At 38.6% G+C, this 20,033-nt stretch overlaps 1 protein-coding gene and 1 pseudogene across 2 annotated transcripts in view; one reads left to right on the plus strand and one right to left on the minus strand.

Moving 5' to 3' along the window:
* MAGT1 (magnesium transporter 1) overlaps positions 1 to 20,033 on the plus strand; it is a 60,317-nt gene that overhangs the window by 16,240 nt on the left and 24,044 nt on the right. The window lies entirely within an intron of this gene.
* On the minus strand, positions 6,968 to 7,057 carry LOC121025377 (uncharacterized; annotated as a pseudogene).

Here is a 20,033-nt window from a genome sequence, read left to right on the forward strand (position 1 = left end):
TGGAAACAGCACACCTGTATCCCTTGGATAAATGCCTAGTAGTGCAATTGCTGGGTCGTAGGGTAGTTCCATTTTTAGTTTTTTGAGGAACCTCCATACTGTTTTCCAGAGTGGCTGCACCAGCTTGCATTCCCACCAACAATGCAAAAGAGATCCTCTTTATTCACATCCTCGCCAACATCTGTTGTTGCCTGAGTTGTTAATGTTAGCCATGCTGACAGGTGTAAGGTGGTATCTCATTGTGGTTTTGATTTGTATTTCCCTGATGATGAGTGATGTTGAGCATTTTTTCATGTGTCAGTTGGCCACATGGATGTCTTCTTTGGAGGAGTGTCTATTCATGTGTTTTGCCCATTTATTCACTGGATTCTTTGTTTTTTGGGTGTTGAGTTTGATAAGTTCTTTGTAGATTTTGGATACTAACCCTTTATCTGATATGTCGTGTGAAAATATCTTCTCCCATTCTGTTGGTTGCCTTTCAGTTTTGCTGATTGTTTCCTTCGCTGTGCAGAAGCTTTTTATTTTGAGGAGGTCCCAGTAGTTCATTTTATAGGAACGCATATATCTTTTCTAATGTTTTCACTTTCTTTGGGTAAATAGTAGTGTAATTCTTGGGTCATATGAGATTTCCAATATTAATTTTTTGAGGCATCTGCATACTGTTTTCCATAGTGTTGCACAAATTTACATGTCCACACCAACAGTGCACAAGGGTTCCCTTGTCTTCACATCTTTGTCAACACTTGTTATTTCTTGTCTTTTTGATTCAAGCCATTCTGACAGGTGTGAGTCAATATCTCATTCTGGTTTTGATTTGTATTTCTGTGATGATTAGTGATATGGAGCATCTTTTCATATGTCTATTGGCCACCCATATGTCTTCTTTGGAAAAATGTCTATTCAGTTTCTCTGCCCATTTTTTAATTGGATTATTTGGGGGTTTTTTGGTGTTGAGTTATAGAAGTTCTTTATATATTTTGGATATTATCCCTTTGTGAGATATGTGATTTGCAAATATCTTCTATTCAGTTAGGTTGCCTTTTTGTTTTGTTGATGATTTCTTTCCCTATGCAAAAGCTTTTATTTTGGTATAGTCCCAATAGTTTATTTTTTATTTAATTTCCTTTGCCTGAGGATACATATGTATAAATATGTTGCTATGGCCAATGTCCAGGAGATTACTGTATGTGTTTTCTTTTTTTTTTTATTAAAATTTTTTTTTTCAACGTTTATTTATTTTTGCGACAGAGAGAGACAGAGCATGAACGGGGGAGGGGCAGAGAGAGGGAGACACAGAATCGGAAACAGGCTCCAGGCTCTGAGCCATCAGCCCAGAGCCCGACGCGGGGCTCGAACTCACGGACCGCGAGATCGTGACCTGGCTGAAGTCGGACGCTTAACCGACTGCGCCACCCAGGCGCCCCAATGTATGTGTTTTCTTTTAGATTTGTGGTTTCATGTCTCACATTTAGGTTGTAGGACTGCTTTTGTGGTGTCCCAAAGATTTTGGACTGTTATTTTTCTCTTTTCATTGTCTCCATGTATTCTTTAATTTTCTTTTTGATTTATTTGTTGACCCATTGGTTGTTTTAGACCCCATGCATTTGTGTTTTTTATGGGTTTTTTTTCTTGTAATTGATTTCTAGTTTCATTGCATTGTGATTGAAAAGATGCCTGATATGATTCCAATCTTCTTAAATTTTGTGACTTGTTTTATAACCTTATTTATGATCTTTTGAGGAGAATGTTCCACGTGCACTTGAAAAAAATGTATATTCAGCTGGGTTTTTTGGATAGAGTGTCCCATATGTATCTGTTAGGTCTGTCTGGTCTAATGTGTCATGCAAAACCACAATTTTTTTATTGATTTTATGTCTCAATGATCTACCCATTGATGTCAGTGGGATGTTAAAGTCTCCTACTATTATTGCATTATTGTCAATGTCTCTCTTTATATGTTAATATTTGCCTCATTTATTTCAGTGCTCCTATGTTGGGTGTGTATTTATAATAGTTATATTGTATTGTTAAATTTATCCTTTTATCATTATGTAATGCCCTTCTTTGTCTCTTGCTACAGTCTTCTGTTTTAAGTCTGTTTTCTCCGGTATAAGTGTACCTGGCTATTTTTCCTGCCTTCATTTTCATGGAATACGTTTTCCATTCCTTCACTTTCAGTTTGTGTGTTTCTTTAGGTCTGAAATGAAACTTTTGTAGGCAGCACATAGATTGTTCTTGTTTTTTATCCATTCGGTCACCATATTTTTTTTGAGAGAGAGAGAAAGCACAAGAGAGCACACACAAATGGGGGAGGGGAAGAGAGAGAGAGAGAGAGGGAGAGAGAAAGAGAGAATCTTAAACAGTCTCCACATCCAGCACAGAGCCCAAAGGCGGGGCTTAATCTCACAATCCTGAGATCATGACCTCAGCCAAAATCAAGAGTCAGACACTTGGACGCCTTGGGTGGCTTAGTCAGTTAAGCGTCTGACTTCAGCTCAGGTCATGATCTCTCTGTTTGATGGTTTAAGGGTTTGAGCCCCACATTGGGCTCTGTGCTGACAGCTCAGAGCCTGGAGCCTGCTTCAGATTCTATGTCTCCCCCTCTCTCTGCCCCTCCTCTGCTCACGCTCTCTTTCTCAAAAATAAGTAAACATTAAAAAAAAAAATTAAAGAGTCAGATGCTTAACCAGCTGAGCCACCCAGGTGCTCCATGATATGTTTTTTGATTAGAGCATTTAGTTCAGTTAGAGTAGTTACTGATAGGTATGTACTTAGTGCCATTTTGTTATTTTTTTTCTGGTTGTTTTTGTAGGTCTTCTCTGATCTATATTTTCTTCTTCCCTTGTGGTGTGATGGATTTGTCTAGTGTTGTGGGTGGATTATGACATTCTATGTTACCTTGTTTTTAAGATTTTGTATATCCCTTGACTAATTTTTGTAGATATAATTGATTTTACTTCTTTTGTGTTTTAACTTCCATGCTGGCTTTATAAGTGATTAATCTAATGCTTTTACTGCATTTTTGCTTTCATCATTGAAATTTCCTCATTTCATAATTTTCTTCTAGTTAAGGCCTTTTTCCACTTAAAGAATTCCCCTTCATGATCTCACTATTGGTGAGTTTGAGCCCCACATTGGGCTGTGCTGTCAATGCAGAGCCTCCTTGGGATTCTTTCTCTGTCCCTCTCTCTCTACCCCTCCCCTGCTCTCTCTCTCTCTCTCTCTCAAAATAAATAAACTTTCTTTTTTTTTTTTAACGTTTATTTATTTTTGAGACAGAGAGACAGAGCATGAACGGGGGAGGGCCAGAGAGAGAGGGAGACACAGAATCTGAAACAGGCTCCAGGCTCTGAGCTGTCAGCACAGAGCCTGATGCGGGGCTGGAACTCACGGACTGCGAGATCATGACCTGAGCCAAAATTGGATGCCCAACTGACTGAGCCATCCAGGCGCCCCAAAATAAATAAACTTTTAAAAAATAAAATAAAGAATACCCTTATCATTTACTCTAAGTTTGGTTTAGTGGTGATGAACTTCTGTAACTTTTTTTTTTGTCTCAGAAACTCTTTATCTGCTCTTCAATTCTGTTGATAACCTTACCTGGTAGAGTATTTTTGGTTGCTGGTTTTTTTTCTTTCAGCACTTAGAATATATCATGCCACTCTCCCTTCTGGTCTGCAAAGTCTCTGCTGAAAAACTCAGCTGGTAGCCTTACTGGGCTTCCCTCGTATGTAACTGTTTTCTCTTGCTGCTTTTAAATTTCTCTATTATTAATTTCTGCCATTTTAATTATATGTTTTTGTGTAGACCTACTTTGATTCATCTTGTTTTGGGTTTTCTGTGCTTTCTGGACCTGGATGTCAGTTTCCTTCCCCATATTAGAGAAGTTTTCAGCTATTTTTTCTTCCCCCTTCTTTCTGTCTTCTTCTGGGATCCCTGTAATGCAAACATTATTATGCTTGATGATGTCATAGAGGTCCCTTAAGCTGTTCTCTTTTTTAGAAATATTTTATTTTTAAGTAAAACAACGTGGCACTTGAACTCTTGACCCTGAGATCAAGGGTTGCATGCTCTTGCAACTGAGCCAGCCGGGTACCCCAAGCTGTTCTCTTTTGTTTATTATTCTTTTATCTTTCTGCTATTCAGCTTTGTTGCTTTATATTATCCTGTCTTCCAGATTGCTGATCCATTCTTCTGTGTCTCCCAGTCTGCTGTTTATTCCCTCTAATGCATTTTTTAATTCAGTTATTGTGTTCTTTACCTCTGTCTGGTTCTTTTGGATAGTTTTTATCTCTTTTTTGAAGTTCTCTCTGAGTTCATCCATCTTCTTTTCAAGTCCAGTGAGTACTTTTATTTATTTATTTTTGAATATAATTTATTGTCAAATTGGCTTACATCCAATACCCAGTGCTCATTCCAATAGGTGCTCTCCTCAATGCCCATCACCCATTTTCTCCTGCTCCCCACCTTCCCACCCACCCTTAGTTTGTTCTCTGTATTTAATAGTCTCTTGTGGTTTGCCTTCCTCCCTCTCTGTTTGTATCTATTTTTTCCCTTTCCCTTCCCCCATGGTCTTCTGTTCAGTTTCTCAAGATCCACATATGAGTAAAAACATATGATATCTGTCCTTCTCTGACTGACTTATTTCACTTAGCATAATACCTTCCAGTTCCATCCACGTTACTGCAAATGGCATGATTTCATTCTTTCTCATTGCCAAGTAGTATTCCATTGAATATATAAACCACATCTTCTTTATCCATTCATCAGTTGATGGATATTTAGGCTCCTTCCATAATTTGGCTATTGTTGAAAGCGCTGCTATAAACATTGGGGTACACATGCCCCCATGTATCACCACCAGTGAGTACTTTTATGACCATTGCTTTTAACTCTTTATCGGGCATATTGCTTATGCCCATTTTGTTTAGCTCTTTTTCTGTGATTTTGGCTTGGTCTTTTATTTGGGACACATTCCTCTGTCTCCTCATTTTGTCTATTTCTGTGTTTGTTTCTTTGTGGTCATGTACGTCACCTACATCTTCTGGTCTTTTTTTTTTTTTTTCCTGGTCTTGAAAGTAGTGGCCTTGTATAGGAGAGGCCTCATGGTGCCCTGTAGTACAGTTACCCTGTACACCAGAACCAAGTGCTCCCTATATGAGCTACATGTTCCCTCCTGTTGTGGATGAGCTGTGATTACTGTGGGCATGCTGGTGGGCGGGGCTGGCCCTCACCCCAACTGGTTTCAATAACCAATTCACCTACTGCAAGTGCAATAGACAGGGTTTGCTTCCTACACTGTTGAGAGGCCCTGCTGCAGCCCTCATGGGCTTGTTGGTGGGTGGGTCTGGCCCTAAACCTGGTTGTTTACAGCTAGGTGCTGTGATAGCTACAGATGCAGGGAAGGGTAGTGCTGGCGCTGGCTGTCTGTGCAGTCAGCTAAGAGGCCCACCTTTAGGAACTGCAGGCATGCTGTCGTATGTGGTTATCTCCTCCCCACCCCAGGGCAGAATTCATTTTGGAAGGGTGCTAGTTCCAACTGGAACTGCCTGCCAAGTGTGGTGGGGCAGAAGCCACTTTGCAGGGGCACCTGCCAAGGTGTGTGTGTTAAGTGGGGCAGGTCTAAAGAGGAATGCCAGAGCCAGACATGTGGCACTAACAAGGTAGATGGAGAGTGTGTGAACTGGCTTCCACAAGTGTCTGAATATGTAGGCTAGGGGTGGGCAAGATAAAAATGGTACCCACTAGCACTTTTGTTCCCAGAGAAGTCTGCAGATCCCTGCCCCTCCAGCACATGTCCTAAAATTGGTGAGTAAATTTCCTTCATATATACCCCAGGTACTTTTCAAACTGCTGCTTCTGTATTCAGGCTAAGTCATTTAGTGTGCTGATTCTTTGAACGTAGGGATTCGTTCTCTTTTTCCTATTTCCTTCTTGCTCTCCCGGAGTTAAGCCCCACTTCTTTTCTTTTCTTTTTTTTTATAACTTTTTTTAATGTTTATTTATTTTTGAGATAGAGACACAGAGTGTGAGCAAGGGAGGGTCAGAAAGAGAGGGAAACACAGAATCCGAAGCAGGCTTCAGGATCTGAGCTGTCAGCACAGAGCCCGACGTGGGGCTTGAACCCACAAACTGTGAGATCATGACCTGAGCCAAAGTCAGCTGCCAACCAACTGAGCCACCCAGGAGCCCCTTAGCCCCACTTATTTACAAAGCAAGATGTATGGAGACATACCTTCCCAGTGCAGGCCTTCAGGGCCAGGAGTCCCTGGTGTGGGATCTGATTAATTGCCTTGCTCCTCTGTGCTTGTGATGTCCCTTGTATTTGTGGTCATTTGTACTGGGGGTTTGGTTTCCAACCACATCTCCATTCCTCCTACCCTTTTTGATGTGGTCTATCTACAGCTAGCCGTGGAAGATCTTTTCTGCCAGTATTCAGGTCATTTTCAGAATTAGTTTGCAATACATGTAGTTGCTGCCTCAATGTGTCCACGGGACAAGGTGAGCTCAAGGTCCTCCTACTCCTTCATCTTCCCTTGGCCACAAAAAGTTTTAAATATTTATTTATTTTGAAAGAATGAGAGCGAGTGAGTTGGGGGGAGGGGCAGAGAGAGAGAGGGAGAAGGGGAATCCCAAGCAGGCTCCACACTGTCAGCACAGAGCCCAGTGCAGGGCTCTTTCCCGTGAACCCTGAGATCATGACCTGAGCCAAAACCAAGAATCCAATGCTTAACCAACTGAGCCACCCAGGTGCCCTGGACACAAGAAATTTTAAATAGGACTTGTCTTATGTGATATCTAAAGTAGTGAGATAAAAGGTGAACTTGAGCTAGCCATGAAATGTAATGGTCGGTGCTATTAGAATATGAAAAATGAGTAGTAATCAAGTAGGTTTTGTAGTTTTTTATTGTGTTAAGCTATATATAATACAAAAAGTTATCATTTTAACCAGTTTTTCTTTCTTTTCTTAAACATGGAATGCTTCATGAATTTGTCATCCTTGTGCAGGGGCCCTGCTAATATTCTCTGTATCATTCTAATTATAGTACTGACCAGTTTTAACTCTACAATTTATCAAGTAATTTTTAAAATCACAGTGTGAATACCACCATTGTGCCACCATTATGTAATAGTGAAGTTCTTAGTAGAACTAGGTACCTGTCTACCCTCTTGCTTCCTGACTTAGTGGAAAATCTCCTTATTCCTGTTCAAAGCTTAACCCTTTTCCTGTGCTTTGAATCCCATACCCATTAGCTCTATTAATCATGACCTCTTGCACCTGTATTTTTTCACCTGTATTTTAAAAAAAAAAAAGTGTTTTAAGTTTATTTATTTTGAGAGACAGAGTGGAGGAGGGGCAGAGAGAGAGGGAGAGAGAGAATCCCAGGCAGGCTCCATGCTTCCAGTGTGGAGCCTGATCCAGGGCTTGAACTCACAAACCATGAGATCATGATCTGAGTCAAAACCAAGAGTTGGACACTTAACTGACTGAACCACCTAGGCATTCCAGCACCTGTACTTTTTAAAATTAAGACTTAAAAAAAGTTTTTTTAGGGGCGCCTGGGTGGCTCAATCGGTTAAGCAGCCGACTTCGGCTCAGATCACGATCTCACGGTCCATGAGTTCGAGCCCCGCGTCGGGCTCTGTGCTGACAGCTCAGAGCCTGGAGCCTGTTTCAGATTCTGTGTCTCCCTCTCTCTCGGACCCATCCCTGTTCATGTTCTGTCTCTCTCTGTCTCAAAAATAAATAAACGTTAAAAAAAAATTTAAAAAAAAGTTTTTTTAATGATTTATTTATTCATGAAAGAGAGACAGACAGAGAGACAGAGCATGAGTGAGGGAGGGGCAGAGTGAGAGAGGAACACAGAATTTGAAGCAGGCTCCAGGCTCTGAGCTGTTAGCACAGAGAGTCTGATGCCGGGCTAGAACTCACAAGCCATGAGATCATGACCTGAGCCAAAGTCAGACGCCCAACCAACTGAGCCACCCAGGCACCCCAAGGCTGTTTTAAGAGCAGCTTAAGGTTCACAAAAGAATTGAGGGGCAGATAAGGAGATTTCCCTTATATCCCCTCCCCTCACACATGGGTAGCCTCTCTCATTGTCAACATTCCCCACCAGAGTAGTACATTTGTTATAGTTGATGAACCTGCATTGACACATCATAAACACCCAAAGTACATAGTTTACATCAGGATTCACTCATGATCTTGTACATTCTATTGGCTTAGACAAATGTATAATGCTATGTATCCATCAGTATGGTATTATAAAGAGTATTTTCACTGCCCTAATAATCCTCCATACTCTGCCAATTCATCCCTTGGTAACTACTGATGTTTTTACCATTTCCATATTTTGCCTTTTCCAGATGTCATATAACTAGAATCATACAGTATGTAAACTTTTCAGATTGACTTCTTTTACCTAGTAATATGTATTTAAAGTTTCTCCATGTCGTTTCATGGCTTGATGGTTCATTTCTTTATAGTGCTCATAGTGCTCATAGTGCTCATAGAATAATATTCTATTGTCTGGATGTACCAGAGTTTCTTTATTCATTCATGTATTGAAAGACATCTTAATTGCCTCCAGGTTTTAGCAATTAAGAATAAAACTCCTGTAAACATCCATGTGCAGGTTTTTGTACAGACATTAAGTTTTCAGCTCCTTTGGGTAAATATCAAGGAGTGTGATTGCTGGATCATATGGTAAGAACATGCTTAGTTTTGTAAGAAACTGCCAGTCTTTCAAAGTGGCTGTATCATTTTTCATTTCTGACAGCAATAAATGAGAGTCTCCATTGTTCCACATAGTCATCAGTATTTGGTGTTGTCAAGTGTTCTGCATTTTGGCCATTCTAATAGTTGTATAGTGGTATCTTACTGTTTTAATTTGCATTTCCCTGATGACATATCACGTAGAGCATCTTTTCAAATGTTTATTTGCCATTCATACATCTTCTTTGATAAGGACTTTGGCCCATTTTTTCTTAAAGTAGGCTTCATGACCCATATGGAGCCCAATGTGGAGCTTCAACTCATGACCCTGAGATCAAGACCTGACCTGAGATTGAGTCAGAAGCTGAACTAAGTGATCCGGGTGCGCCATGGCCTATTTTTAAATCGGCTCATTTGTTCTCTTATTGTTGAATTTTAAGAGTTCTTTGTATATCGTAGAGAACAGTCATTTATGAGATGAGTGTATTGCAAATTTTTTTCTCCCAATCTGTGTGTCATCTTGTTTTCTGGACTCTTTTTCACCAAGCAGAAGATTTTAATTTTAATGAAGTACAATTTATGAGTTATATCCATCATAGATAATGTCTTTGGTGTCATATCTAAGAAGTCATCACTATATCCACGGTCATGTAGGTTTTCTCCTATGTTACCTTCTAGGAGTTTTATATTTTTTCCTTTTACATTTAGGCCTTTGATCCATTTTTAATTAATTTTTGTGAAAAGCATAAAGTCCACGTTTAGATTAGGTGGATTATTTATTTATTTTGCTCATGGACATCCAGTTGTTTTAACACCATTTGTTGAAAAGACTGTCCTTTCTCCTTGTAACTGCCTTTCTCTTTTGTCAAAGATCAGTTTTATGTGGGTCTATTTCTGGGCTCTCTGTTCTGTGCCATTGATATATGTGCTTTTTGGCTAATACAACAGTCTTGATTACCATAGCTTGAAGCTGAGTAGTGACAGTCCTCCAACTTTGTTCTCCTTCAACATTGTGTTGGTTATTCTGAGTCTTTTTTGTCTCCATATAAACATTAGAATAACTTTGTCAATATCCACAAAATTAATTGCTGGGATTTTGACTGAGACTGTATTGAATCCATAGATGAAGTTGGGAAGACATTTTGACAATATTGAGTCTTCCTATCCATGAACATGAAATATCTCTCCATTTTGCTACTTCTTCTTTGATTTCTTTCATCAGAGTTTTGTAGTTTTCCTCTTATTGGTTTTGTACATATTTTGTTAGATTTATACTTAAATATTTCATTGGGGGATGCTAATATAAATGGTATTTTTTAATTTTTTAATATTTAATTTTTTAATTTTTTTAATGTTTTTATTTTTGAGAGAGAGAGAGAGAGAGAGAGAGAGAGAGAGAAAGAGTGAGAGTGAGGGAGGGACAGAGAGAAAGGGAGACATAGAATCCAAGGCAGGCTTCTGGATCTGAGCTGTCAGCACAGAGCCTGATGCGGGGCTTGAACTCATGAACTGTGAGATTATGTTCTGAGCCAAAGTCAGACGCTCAACCAACTGAGCCACCCAGGCGCCCATTTCATTTATTTTTGAGAGAGAGGGCAAGTGGGTCAGAGACAGGGGGACAGAGGATTCAAAGCAGGCTCTGCACTGACCGCAGCGAGCCCGATGTGGGGCTCAAACCTGTGAATTGTGAGATCTTGACCTGAGCCAAACTCGGATGCTCAAACCAACGAGTCACGTAGGCTCCCTTTAATATTTCTTTAATGTTTATTTTGTTTTTGAGAGAGAGAGAGAGAGAAAGAGCATAAGCAAGGGAGTAAAAAGAGGGAGACACAGAATCCAAAGCAGGCTCCAGGCTCAGAGCTGTCAGCGCAGAGCCCAATGCGGGGCTTGAGCCCATGAACTGTGAGATCGTTATGTGAGCTGAAGTCAGGTATTTAACTGACTGAGCCACCCAGGTACCCTGTATTGTTTTTTATGTCAAATTTCTCTTGTTCATTGCTGGTATATATGGAAGCAGTTGACTTTTGTATATTAAACTTGTAATCTGCAACCTTTCTGTAATCGATTATTAGTTACAGGAGTTATTTTGGTCGATTCTTTTGGATCTTCTACATAGATGATTCTGTCATCCGTAAACAAAGTCAATTTTTTCCTTCCTTCCCAATCTATATGCCTTTTATTTCCTCTTTTATCTTATTGCATTATTGCATTAGTTAGAACTTCTAGGATGATGTTGAAAAGGATTTGTTACAAAGGCCATTCTTGTACCTAATCTTACTAGGAAAGCTTTGAGTTTCTCATCATTAAGTATAATGTTATGGCACAAAAACAGACACTCAGATCAATGGAACAGAAGAGGGAACCCTGAAATGGACCCATAAATATATGGCCAACTAACCTTTAACAAAGCAGGAAAGAATAGCCAATGGAATAAAGACAGTCTCTTCAGCAAGTGGTGCTGGGAAAACTAGACAGCGACATGCAGAAGAATGAACCTGGACCACTTTTTTACACCATACACAAAAATAAACTCAAAATGGATGAAAGACCTCAATGTAAGACAGGAAGCCATCAAAATATTCAAGGAAAAAGCAGGCAAAAAACTCTTTGATCTTGGCCACGGTATCTTCTTACTCAACACATATCTGGAGGCAAGGGAAACAAAAGCAAAAATGAACTATTGGGACCTCATCAAAATAAAAATTAGTGAGAGAAAGACAAATATATTGACTTCACTCATATGAGGACTTTAAGAGACAAAACAGATGAACATAAGGGAAGGTAAACAAAACTAATATAAAAACAGGGAGGAGGACAAAGCGTAAGAGACTCATGGAGAACAAACAGAGGGTACTGGAGGGGTTGTGGGAGCAGGGATGGGCTAGATGGGTAATATACTCCTGAAATCATTATTGCACTATATGCTAACTAATTTGGATGTAAATTAAAAAAAAAATACGGGCGCCTGGGTGTCTCAGTCAGTTAAGCATCTGACTTCAGCTCGGTCATGATCTCACAGTTTGAGATTTTGAGCCCCGCGTCGGCCTCTGTGCTGACAGCTCAGAACCTGGAGCCTACTTCAGATTCTCTCTCTCTCTCTCTCTCTCTCTCTCTCTCTCTCTCTCTCAAAAATAAATGAACATTAAAAAAAAGATTAAAAAAATAAAATTAATAAAAAAATGTAACATTATCAGAAGGAAAAAAAAGTATAATGTTATTTGTAGGATTTTTGTAGGCATTTTTATCAAGTTGAGGAAGCTCCCCTCTAAGTTTACTAAGAGATCTTATCATGAATAAGTTTGGATTTTGTCAAATGCTTTTCCTGTATCTATTGATAAGATCATGTGATTCTTTTTAGCCTATTGTTATGATAAATTGCATTATTTTTTATTTTAATTTCAATATAGTTAACATACACTGTTATATTAGTTTCAGGTGTGCAATATAGTGATTCAGCAATTCCATACAACACCCAGTGCTTTTGACAAGTCTACTCCTTAGTTTCCATCACCTATTCCACCCATCCCCCACACCCACCACCCCTCTGGTAACCATTAGTTTGTTCTCTATAGTTAAGAGTCTGTTTCTTGGTTTGTCTCTCTTTTTTTCCTTTGCTCATTTGTTTTGTTTCTTGAGTGAAATCATATGATATTTGTCTTTGTCTGAATGATTTATTTCACTTACATTATGCTCTCTCACTCCATTCGTGTCATTGCAACTGACAAGATTTCATTCTTTTATATGGCTGAATAATATTCCAATGTGTGTGTGTGTGTGTGTGTATACCATATATATATACCACATCTTCTTCATCCATTTGTCTATTAGTTGGACCCTTGGGCTGCTTCGATAACTTGGCTGTTGTGAATAATGCTGCCGAAGACGTAGGGGCACTTGTGTCCCTTTGAATTGGTATTTTTGTATTTTTTGGGTAAATACCCAGTAGTACAGTTATTGGATTATAGCATAGTTCTATTTTTAACTTTTTTAGGAATCTCCATACTGTTTTTCACAGTGGCAGTACCAATTTGCACTCCCATTAACAGTACAGGATTCCTTTCTCTCCAAATCCTCACCAATACTTGTTGTTTCTTTGTATTAATTAATTTTTGAATATTGAACCACCCTTGCATACTTGGTTTAAATTTTTCTTGGTTGTGGTGTATAATTCTTTGTGTACATTAATGATTTAATTTGTTCATATATTTTTTTATGTTTATTTATTTTGAGAGAGAGAGAGACAGAGCGTGAGTGGTGGAGGGGCAGAAAGAGAGGGGGAGACACAGAATCAGAAGCTGGCTCCAGTCTCTGAGCTGTCAGCACAGAGCCCGATGTGGGGCTTGAACTCACAAACTGCAAGATCATGACCTGAGCTGAAGTCAGACCTTAACCAACTGAGCCACCCAGGCGCCCCAATTTGTTCATATTTTGGTTAGAGTTCTTGTATCCACGTTCATGAGAGACATTGATGTGTGGTTTTCTTATAATGTCTTTGTTTTGGGTATGAAGATAAAAGATATGCTTTAACTTCTGAAAGAGATTGTAGAAATTGGTATAATGTCTTCTTTATATGTTTGGTAGAATTCACTGTTGAACTCATCTGAACCTGGTGCTCTCTATTTTGGAAGGTTATTATTATCGATTCCATTTCCTTAATAGGTATGAACCTATTCAGATTGTTTATTTTTTGTGTGTGAGTTTTGGCAAATTATGTCTTTCAAAGAACTGGTCCATTGCATATAGGTTATCAAATTTGTTGATAGTTTTTTTTTTTACTATCCTTTTAATGTCCATAGGATCTGTAGTGATAACTCTCTTTCATATCTTGGTATTATGTGTCTTCTCTCTTTTTATTTTTTTTTGAGAGAGAGAGAGAGAGAGGGCACAGTGAGCGAAGTACAGAGAGAGGGGGAAAGAGAGAGAGATAAGCAGGGCTCACCTGAAGTGGGGCTCATGATTTTTTTTTTTTTTTTACCCAGAGTGGGGCACAAGCTCACTGGATGCGGGACTCAAACTCACGAACTGTGAGATCATGACCTGAGCCGAAGTCAGATGCTTAACTGACTGAGCCACCCAGGCACCCTCTCGTTTTTTCTTAATTTGGCCAGACACTTATCTATTTCTTTGATCTCTTCAAAGAACAAGCTTTTGGTTTCACTGATTTTTCTCTATTGACTATTTTGAATTTCATTGGTTTCTGCTCTAATTCTTTTAATCTATTTTCTTCTACTAAATTTGGATTTAATTTGCTCTTCTTTTTTTTGGTTTTGTAAAGGGGAAACTTAGATTATTGGTTTTAGATATTTTCAACGTTTTTTTTAATTTTTTTTTGGGACAGAGAGAGACAGAGCATGAACGGGGGAGGGGCAGAGAGAGAGGGAGACACAGAATCGGAAACAGGCTCCAGGCTCCGAGCCATCAGCCCAGAGCCTGACGCGGGGCTCGAACTCACGGACTGCGAGATCGTGACCTGGCTGAAGTCGGACGCTTAACCGACTGCGCCACCCAGGCGCCCCGGTTTTAGATATTTTTTCTCATTATACATTCAAAGTTATAAATTTTCCTCTAACCATTGTTTTTGCTCTATCCCACAGATTTTGGTAAGCTGTGTTTCCATTTTCATTTAGTTCAAAATATTTTTTAAAAGTTTATCTATTTGAGACAAACAGAGACAGCACAAGCAGGGAAACGACAGAGAGAGGTTAGAGAATCCCACGCATGCTCCATGCTGCTAGTGCAGAGCCCAACCTATGAGATCATGACCTGAGCCAAAACCAAGAGTTGGACACTTAACTGACTGAGCCGCCCAGGCACCCCTAGTTCAAAATATTTTTATATTTTTCTTGAGATTTCTTCTTTGACCAAGTGTTAATTAGAAATGTATCATTTAATTTTCACATATTTGGGGATTTTCTAGTTCTTTTTCTGTTATTGATTTCTAGTTTAATTACATTGTTGTCTAAGGGCAAACATTGTATGATTTATACTCTTTAAATTTGTTAGGGTGTGTTTTATAGCCCAGAATGTGGTCTGTCTTGGTGAGTGATCCATGTGAGCTTGAGAAGAATGTATATTTTCCTTTTTTGGATGAAGTAGTCTATAGATGTCAATTATATCCAGTTGATTGATGATGTCTGCCTTAATTCCCCTTACCCATTTAGCTCATCCCCCCACCCACAGCCACTCCAGCAACCCTCAATTTGTTTTCTGTATTTAAGAGTCTCTTATGTTTTGTCCCCCTCCCTGTTTTTATATTATTTTTGTTTCCCTTCCCTTATGTTCATCTGTTTGGGATCTTAAATTCCACATAATGAGTGCAGTTATCTGATATTTGTCTTTGACTGACTTCACTTAGCACAATACCCTCTAATTCCATCCACATTGTTGCAAATGGCAAGATTTCATTCTTTTTAATTGCCGAGCAATACTCCATTGTAAATATGTATCACATCTTTATCCATTCATCTGTCGATGGACATCTGGGCTCTTTCCATACTTTGGCTATCATCAATAGCGCTGCTATAAACATTGCGGTGTATGTGCCCCTTTGAAACAGCACACCTATATCCCTCCGATACATACCTAGTAGTGCCAATTGCTGGGTTGTAGGGTAGTTCTATTTTTAACTTTTTGAGGCACTTCCATACTGCCTTCCAGAGTGGCTGCACCAGTTTGCATTCCCATAGTTTGGGAAAATTCTCAATCATTACTGTTTTAAATATTTTTTCTGTTCCTTTCTTTCTTCTTCTTCTGGTATTCCCATTGTGTGTATGTTACATCTTTTGTAGTAGTTGACCTATAGTCCTGTTCTTTTTAGTTTTTATTCTCTGCTTTTCAGTTTTCAAGGATTCTGTTCATATATCCTCTAGCTTAGAGATTTTTTTTCTCAGCCATGTCTAGTGTACTAATAAGCTCATCAAAGGCGTTTTTCTTTCTGTTATAGTGTTTTTCATCTCTAGCAATACTTTTTGGTTCTTTCTTAGGATTTCTATCTCCCTGCTTACATTGCCCAAATGTTTTTACATGCTGTCTAATTTATCCATTAGAGTTATTAGCATATTAATCATAGATTTAAAAAATGCCCTGTCTGATAATTCCACCATCCTTGCCATGTCTAGTTATGATACTTGGCTCTGTGTCTTCAAATTGTGTTTTTTTAATTTTAACTTTTGGTATGCCTTGTAATTTTTTCTTCATACCATACATGATGTACTGGTTAAAATGAGCTGTGGTAAAGTGGCCTTTAGTAATGTGGTGGTGAGGAGGAATGGGTACATTTTATGGTCCTATGGTTAGGTCTCAGTCTTTTAGTGAGACTATACCCCCTGGACTATGAACTTCACAAGAGTTTTTCAGGTTTTTTTCTCCCCTGTTAGGGGGCAGAATGGCATCTTCTTTCATTTGAACTAATACAGTAGCCTTTCAAATGGTTCACTTACCATCCATATAGTACTCTATCCCTATTACCTGCTATAACAGTTTCCAGAGGTTTTTCAGGAGAATATTAGTAAGAATCATTGGGAAAAATTAGATTTGGGAAACTTGAAGGTAAACAAAATTAAATTTTATTTTTGACTTCAGTGTATCATGAACTATGAAGGATCTGAGGGATTTACTCTACTTACAATTGTGCTAATAAGTTAGCCTGCCATGGGTTCATAGATATTGGCAGAAAAAATGATACTCCTGGGTCAGAGTTAAAGAACTTTATTTATTTATTTATTTTTGAATTTTTTTAATGTTTATTTATTTTTGAGAGAGAGACAGAGCATGAGTGAGGGAGGGGGCTGAGGGAGAGAGGGAGACACAAAATTCAAAGCAGGCTCCAGGCTCTGAGCTGTCAGCACAGACCCCAACATGGGGTTCAAACTCACTAGCAATGAGATCATGACCTGACCGGAAGTCAGATGCTTAACCAACTGAACCACACAGGCACCCCAGGACTTTATTATTCACAGCAACAACGGTCTCTAAATTATCTCCAAAGCACTTTCTTGTACTGTTTCCCCAAGCCCCACTTCCCATGGAACAATGCAGAGAAGGCCAGTGGTTTGCATTATGGGAGAATATCTCCAAGCTTTGGAAAACCCAGATCTTCTATAAGGGTAGAAAGCATGCATGTTCTTTGCTTTGGAGGGGGTCTATCTCTGAGTTTTAAGGGTATACAAATATGCTTGGGCAAATCATCCACAGCAAGGGCAGTCAGGTCCTCTGCATGCAATGTATACAGAAATACAAGAAACCTATGAGAATTGTCTCCGAACACAGGACTTCTCATAGACTTTAACATGCTGATATGTTACTCTTTCAGTTCCAACAGTGGGCTGTGATATGCAGAATTTCCCAAATTTTTGGACTGTTTAATGGAGGATTTTGGTTAGATTCTATGGAACATACTTTTGGAAATAGTGGCATATAGACTAAAGCCAAAATTCCTTAGTCTTCCATTCATGCCCTCTTTACTCTAAACACATAACTACCTTTCTCATATTTATATTATGTCATACCCTGTCTTGTTTCAGCATCGTTGTTTGCTTCCTACAACATGAAATATCCTTGCTCCCTTTTTCTCCCCTCTTAAAATTCTATTTACCCTTAAAGCCTCATTTCAGATACTCCCTTGCAGCCTTTTCAAATCCTCCAGATGAAATGTAAGTCACCCCTTTTCTTGTGTCGCCATACTATTTTCCTTATATTTCTACCCTACGTGTATCCACGTTCTACATTATAGTAGAATTAGTCCTAGAGTTGTTTGACAGTCCCCCTTAGAATATAGTTACTTACTTAAGAGCAGACCCAACATCCTGTAGCTATTGTATTAATCACATAATAGATGTTCAGTAAGTAGTAAATAGCTTAATGTTCCCATTTTAAAGTATGTCATTGTGTCATTCTAGTCACAGATCAATAACCCAAAATTAGTACATTTATAAAATGCTATAACCTAAAAGATTAGTGCATTTAGGCTTTATTAGAGCAAAGGAAACAATCTCTAGAGTTTAAGAAATTGCTTTCTAATTGTCTACTATTCAAGCTGGGATTGTTTTAGAAATTAAAAATTGTAATTCCATTTATTTTATTTATTTTTTTTTTTAATTTTTTTTTCTTAATTTTTTTTTATTTATTTTTGAGACAGAGAGAGACAGAACATGAGTGGGGAAGGGGCAGAGAGAGAGGGAGACACAGAATCCGAAGCAGGCTCCAGGCTCTGAGCCGTCAGCACAGAGCCCGATGCAGGGCTCGAACTCACAGACTGTGAGATCATGACCTGAGCTGAAGTCGGACGCTCAACCGACTGAGCCACCCAGGCACCCCGCATTTATTTTAACAATATACACAAAGACTTTTTGTTAGTGATTTGTAAAGATACAAAACTAATTTTCTTTTACATCAGATAGCTTTCATATTGATGCTCATTTTATTTATTTATTTATTTTTTTTTTTAATTTTTTTTTCAACGTTTTTATTTATTTTTGGGACAGAGAGAGACAGAGCATGAACAGGGCAGGGGCAGAGAGAGAGGGAGACACAGAATCGGAAACAGGCTCCAGGCTCTGAGCCATCAGCCCAGAGCCCGACGCGGGGCTCGAACTCACGGACCGCGAGATCGTGACCTGGCTGAAGTCGGACGCTTAACCGACTGTGCCACCCAGGCGCCCCTCATTTTATTTTTTTATTATTTTTTCGATGCTCATTTTAGGGCTATATTTAGAGTTGGTGGTATAAGGATAGAAGTATGTCCATCTGTGGAAGAAATTTAAATCTTTCTCCAAATAGTAGTGTCACTTGCCACTATAAGTGGGAAAATATATATAACATATAATGTACTATCTTTACCAATCTTAAATGTACTGTTCAGTAGTGTTAAATAACACATTGTTGTGCAACCGATCTGCAGAAGTCTTTTCATTTTGTAAAACTGAAATTCTTTACATATTAAATAATTCCCTATTCCCTCTTGCCCAGCCCCTGGCAACTACCATTCTTTCTATTTTCAGTCGCTTTGAATTTGACTACTGTATGTACCTCACATAAATGTAATCATACAGTATTTGTCTTTTTGTAATAAGCTGTATTTCACTCAGCATTATGTCCTCAAAGTTTATACATGTTGTAGCATGTGTCAGAATTTTTTTTCTTTTTTGAGGCTAACTGATGTTCCATTGTATGTATATAGCATATTTTATTTATGTATTAATCTGGTGATGGACACTTGAGTTGCTTCCATCTTTTGGCTATTGTGAATAATGCTGCTGTGAATGTAAGTGTACAAACATCTCTTCGAGACCCTGATTTCAATTCTTTTAGATATATGCACCTAGAATTTAAATTCCTCTAATGGTAGTTCTATTTTTAGGTTTTTAAGGAACTTTCATACTGTTTTCCATAGTGACTGCACCATTTTGTATTCCCACCAACAGTACACACAGGTTCCAGTTTCTTTACATCCCCATCAACACTTATTTTGTAGTTGTTTTGTTTGGTTTGGTTTGGTTTGGTATGGTAGTAGCCATTCTAATGGGCATAGTTTCATTATAGTTTTGATTTATTTTTCCCTAATGATTAGTGATATAGAGCATCTTTTCATGTGTTTGTTGCCCAGTTGTTGCTCTTTTTTGGACAAACATCTGTTCAAATCCTGTGCCCAGTTTTTTTTTTTCTCTGCCCAGTTTTTAATCTGTTTGGGTTTTTTGTTGTTGACTTGTAGTTCTTTGTATATTGTAGGTATTAACCTTTTATCAGATAATATGATTTGCAGATATTTTCTCCCATTCTGTAGATTGCCTTTTCACTCTATCGATTGTGTCTTTGGTCTACAAGATATTTTAAAAGGGGTGATTTGGCATAAAGATGTTATACTACTAATTATGGAAATACAAGTTACAATAATGGTGATGTATAATGTTTACCTATTATATGAGGTTTTGACAAGACTTTGCAGAAATAGATAGACACCTTCCTACATTGGTGGGTAAAAGTACAAATTCGTACAGCCACTTTGGAAAGCAAATGGACTCTATGCATTTTAATTTAAAACTTTTCTATCCTGTGACCTAACAAGTCCATTTCTATAGAAAACCTCTCACAAGTATACAGGGAGGTAAGTATATGGCTGTTCATTGCAACATTATGTATAACTGGAAAAAAAACTAAAAGTTTAACAATAGCATAGTTACTTAATAATCTATAAGAGTGAGGTTGAGGGGCACCTGCTTTCAGTTTGGGTCATGGTCTCACAGTTTGTGAGTTCAAGTCCCACATCAGACTCCATGCTGGCAGTGCAGAGCCTGCTTGGATTCTCTCTCTCTCCCTC

This window comes from Herpailurus yagouaroundi, unplaced genomic scaffold, assembly GCF_014898765.1.
Source record: "Herpailurus yagouaroundi ecotype Mexico unplaced genomic scaffold, PumYag 67623, whole genome shotgun sequence".
Taxonomy (NCBI): domain Eukaryota; kingdom Metazoa; phylum Chordata; class Mammalia; order Carnivora; family Felidae; genus Herpailurus; species Herpailurus yagouaroundi.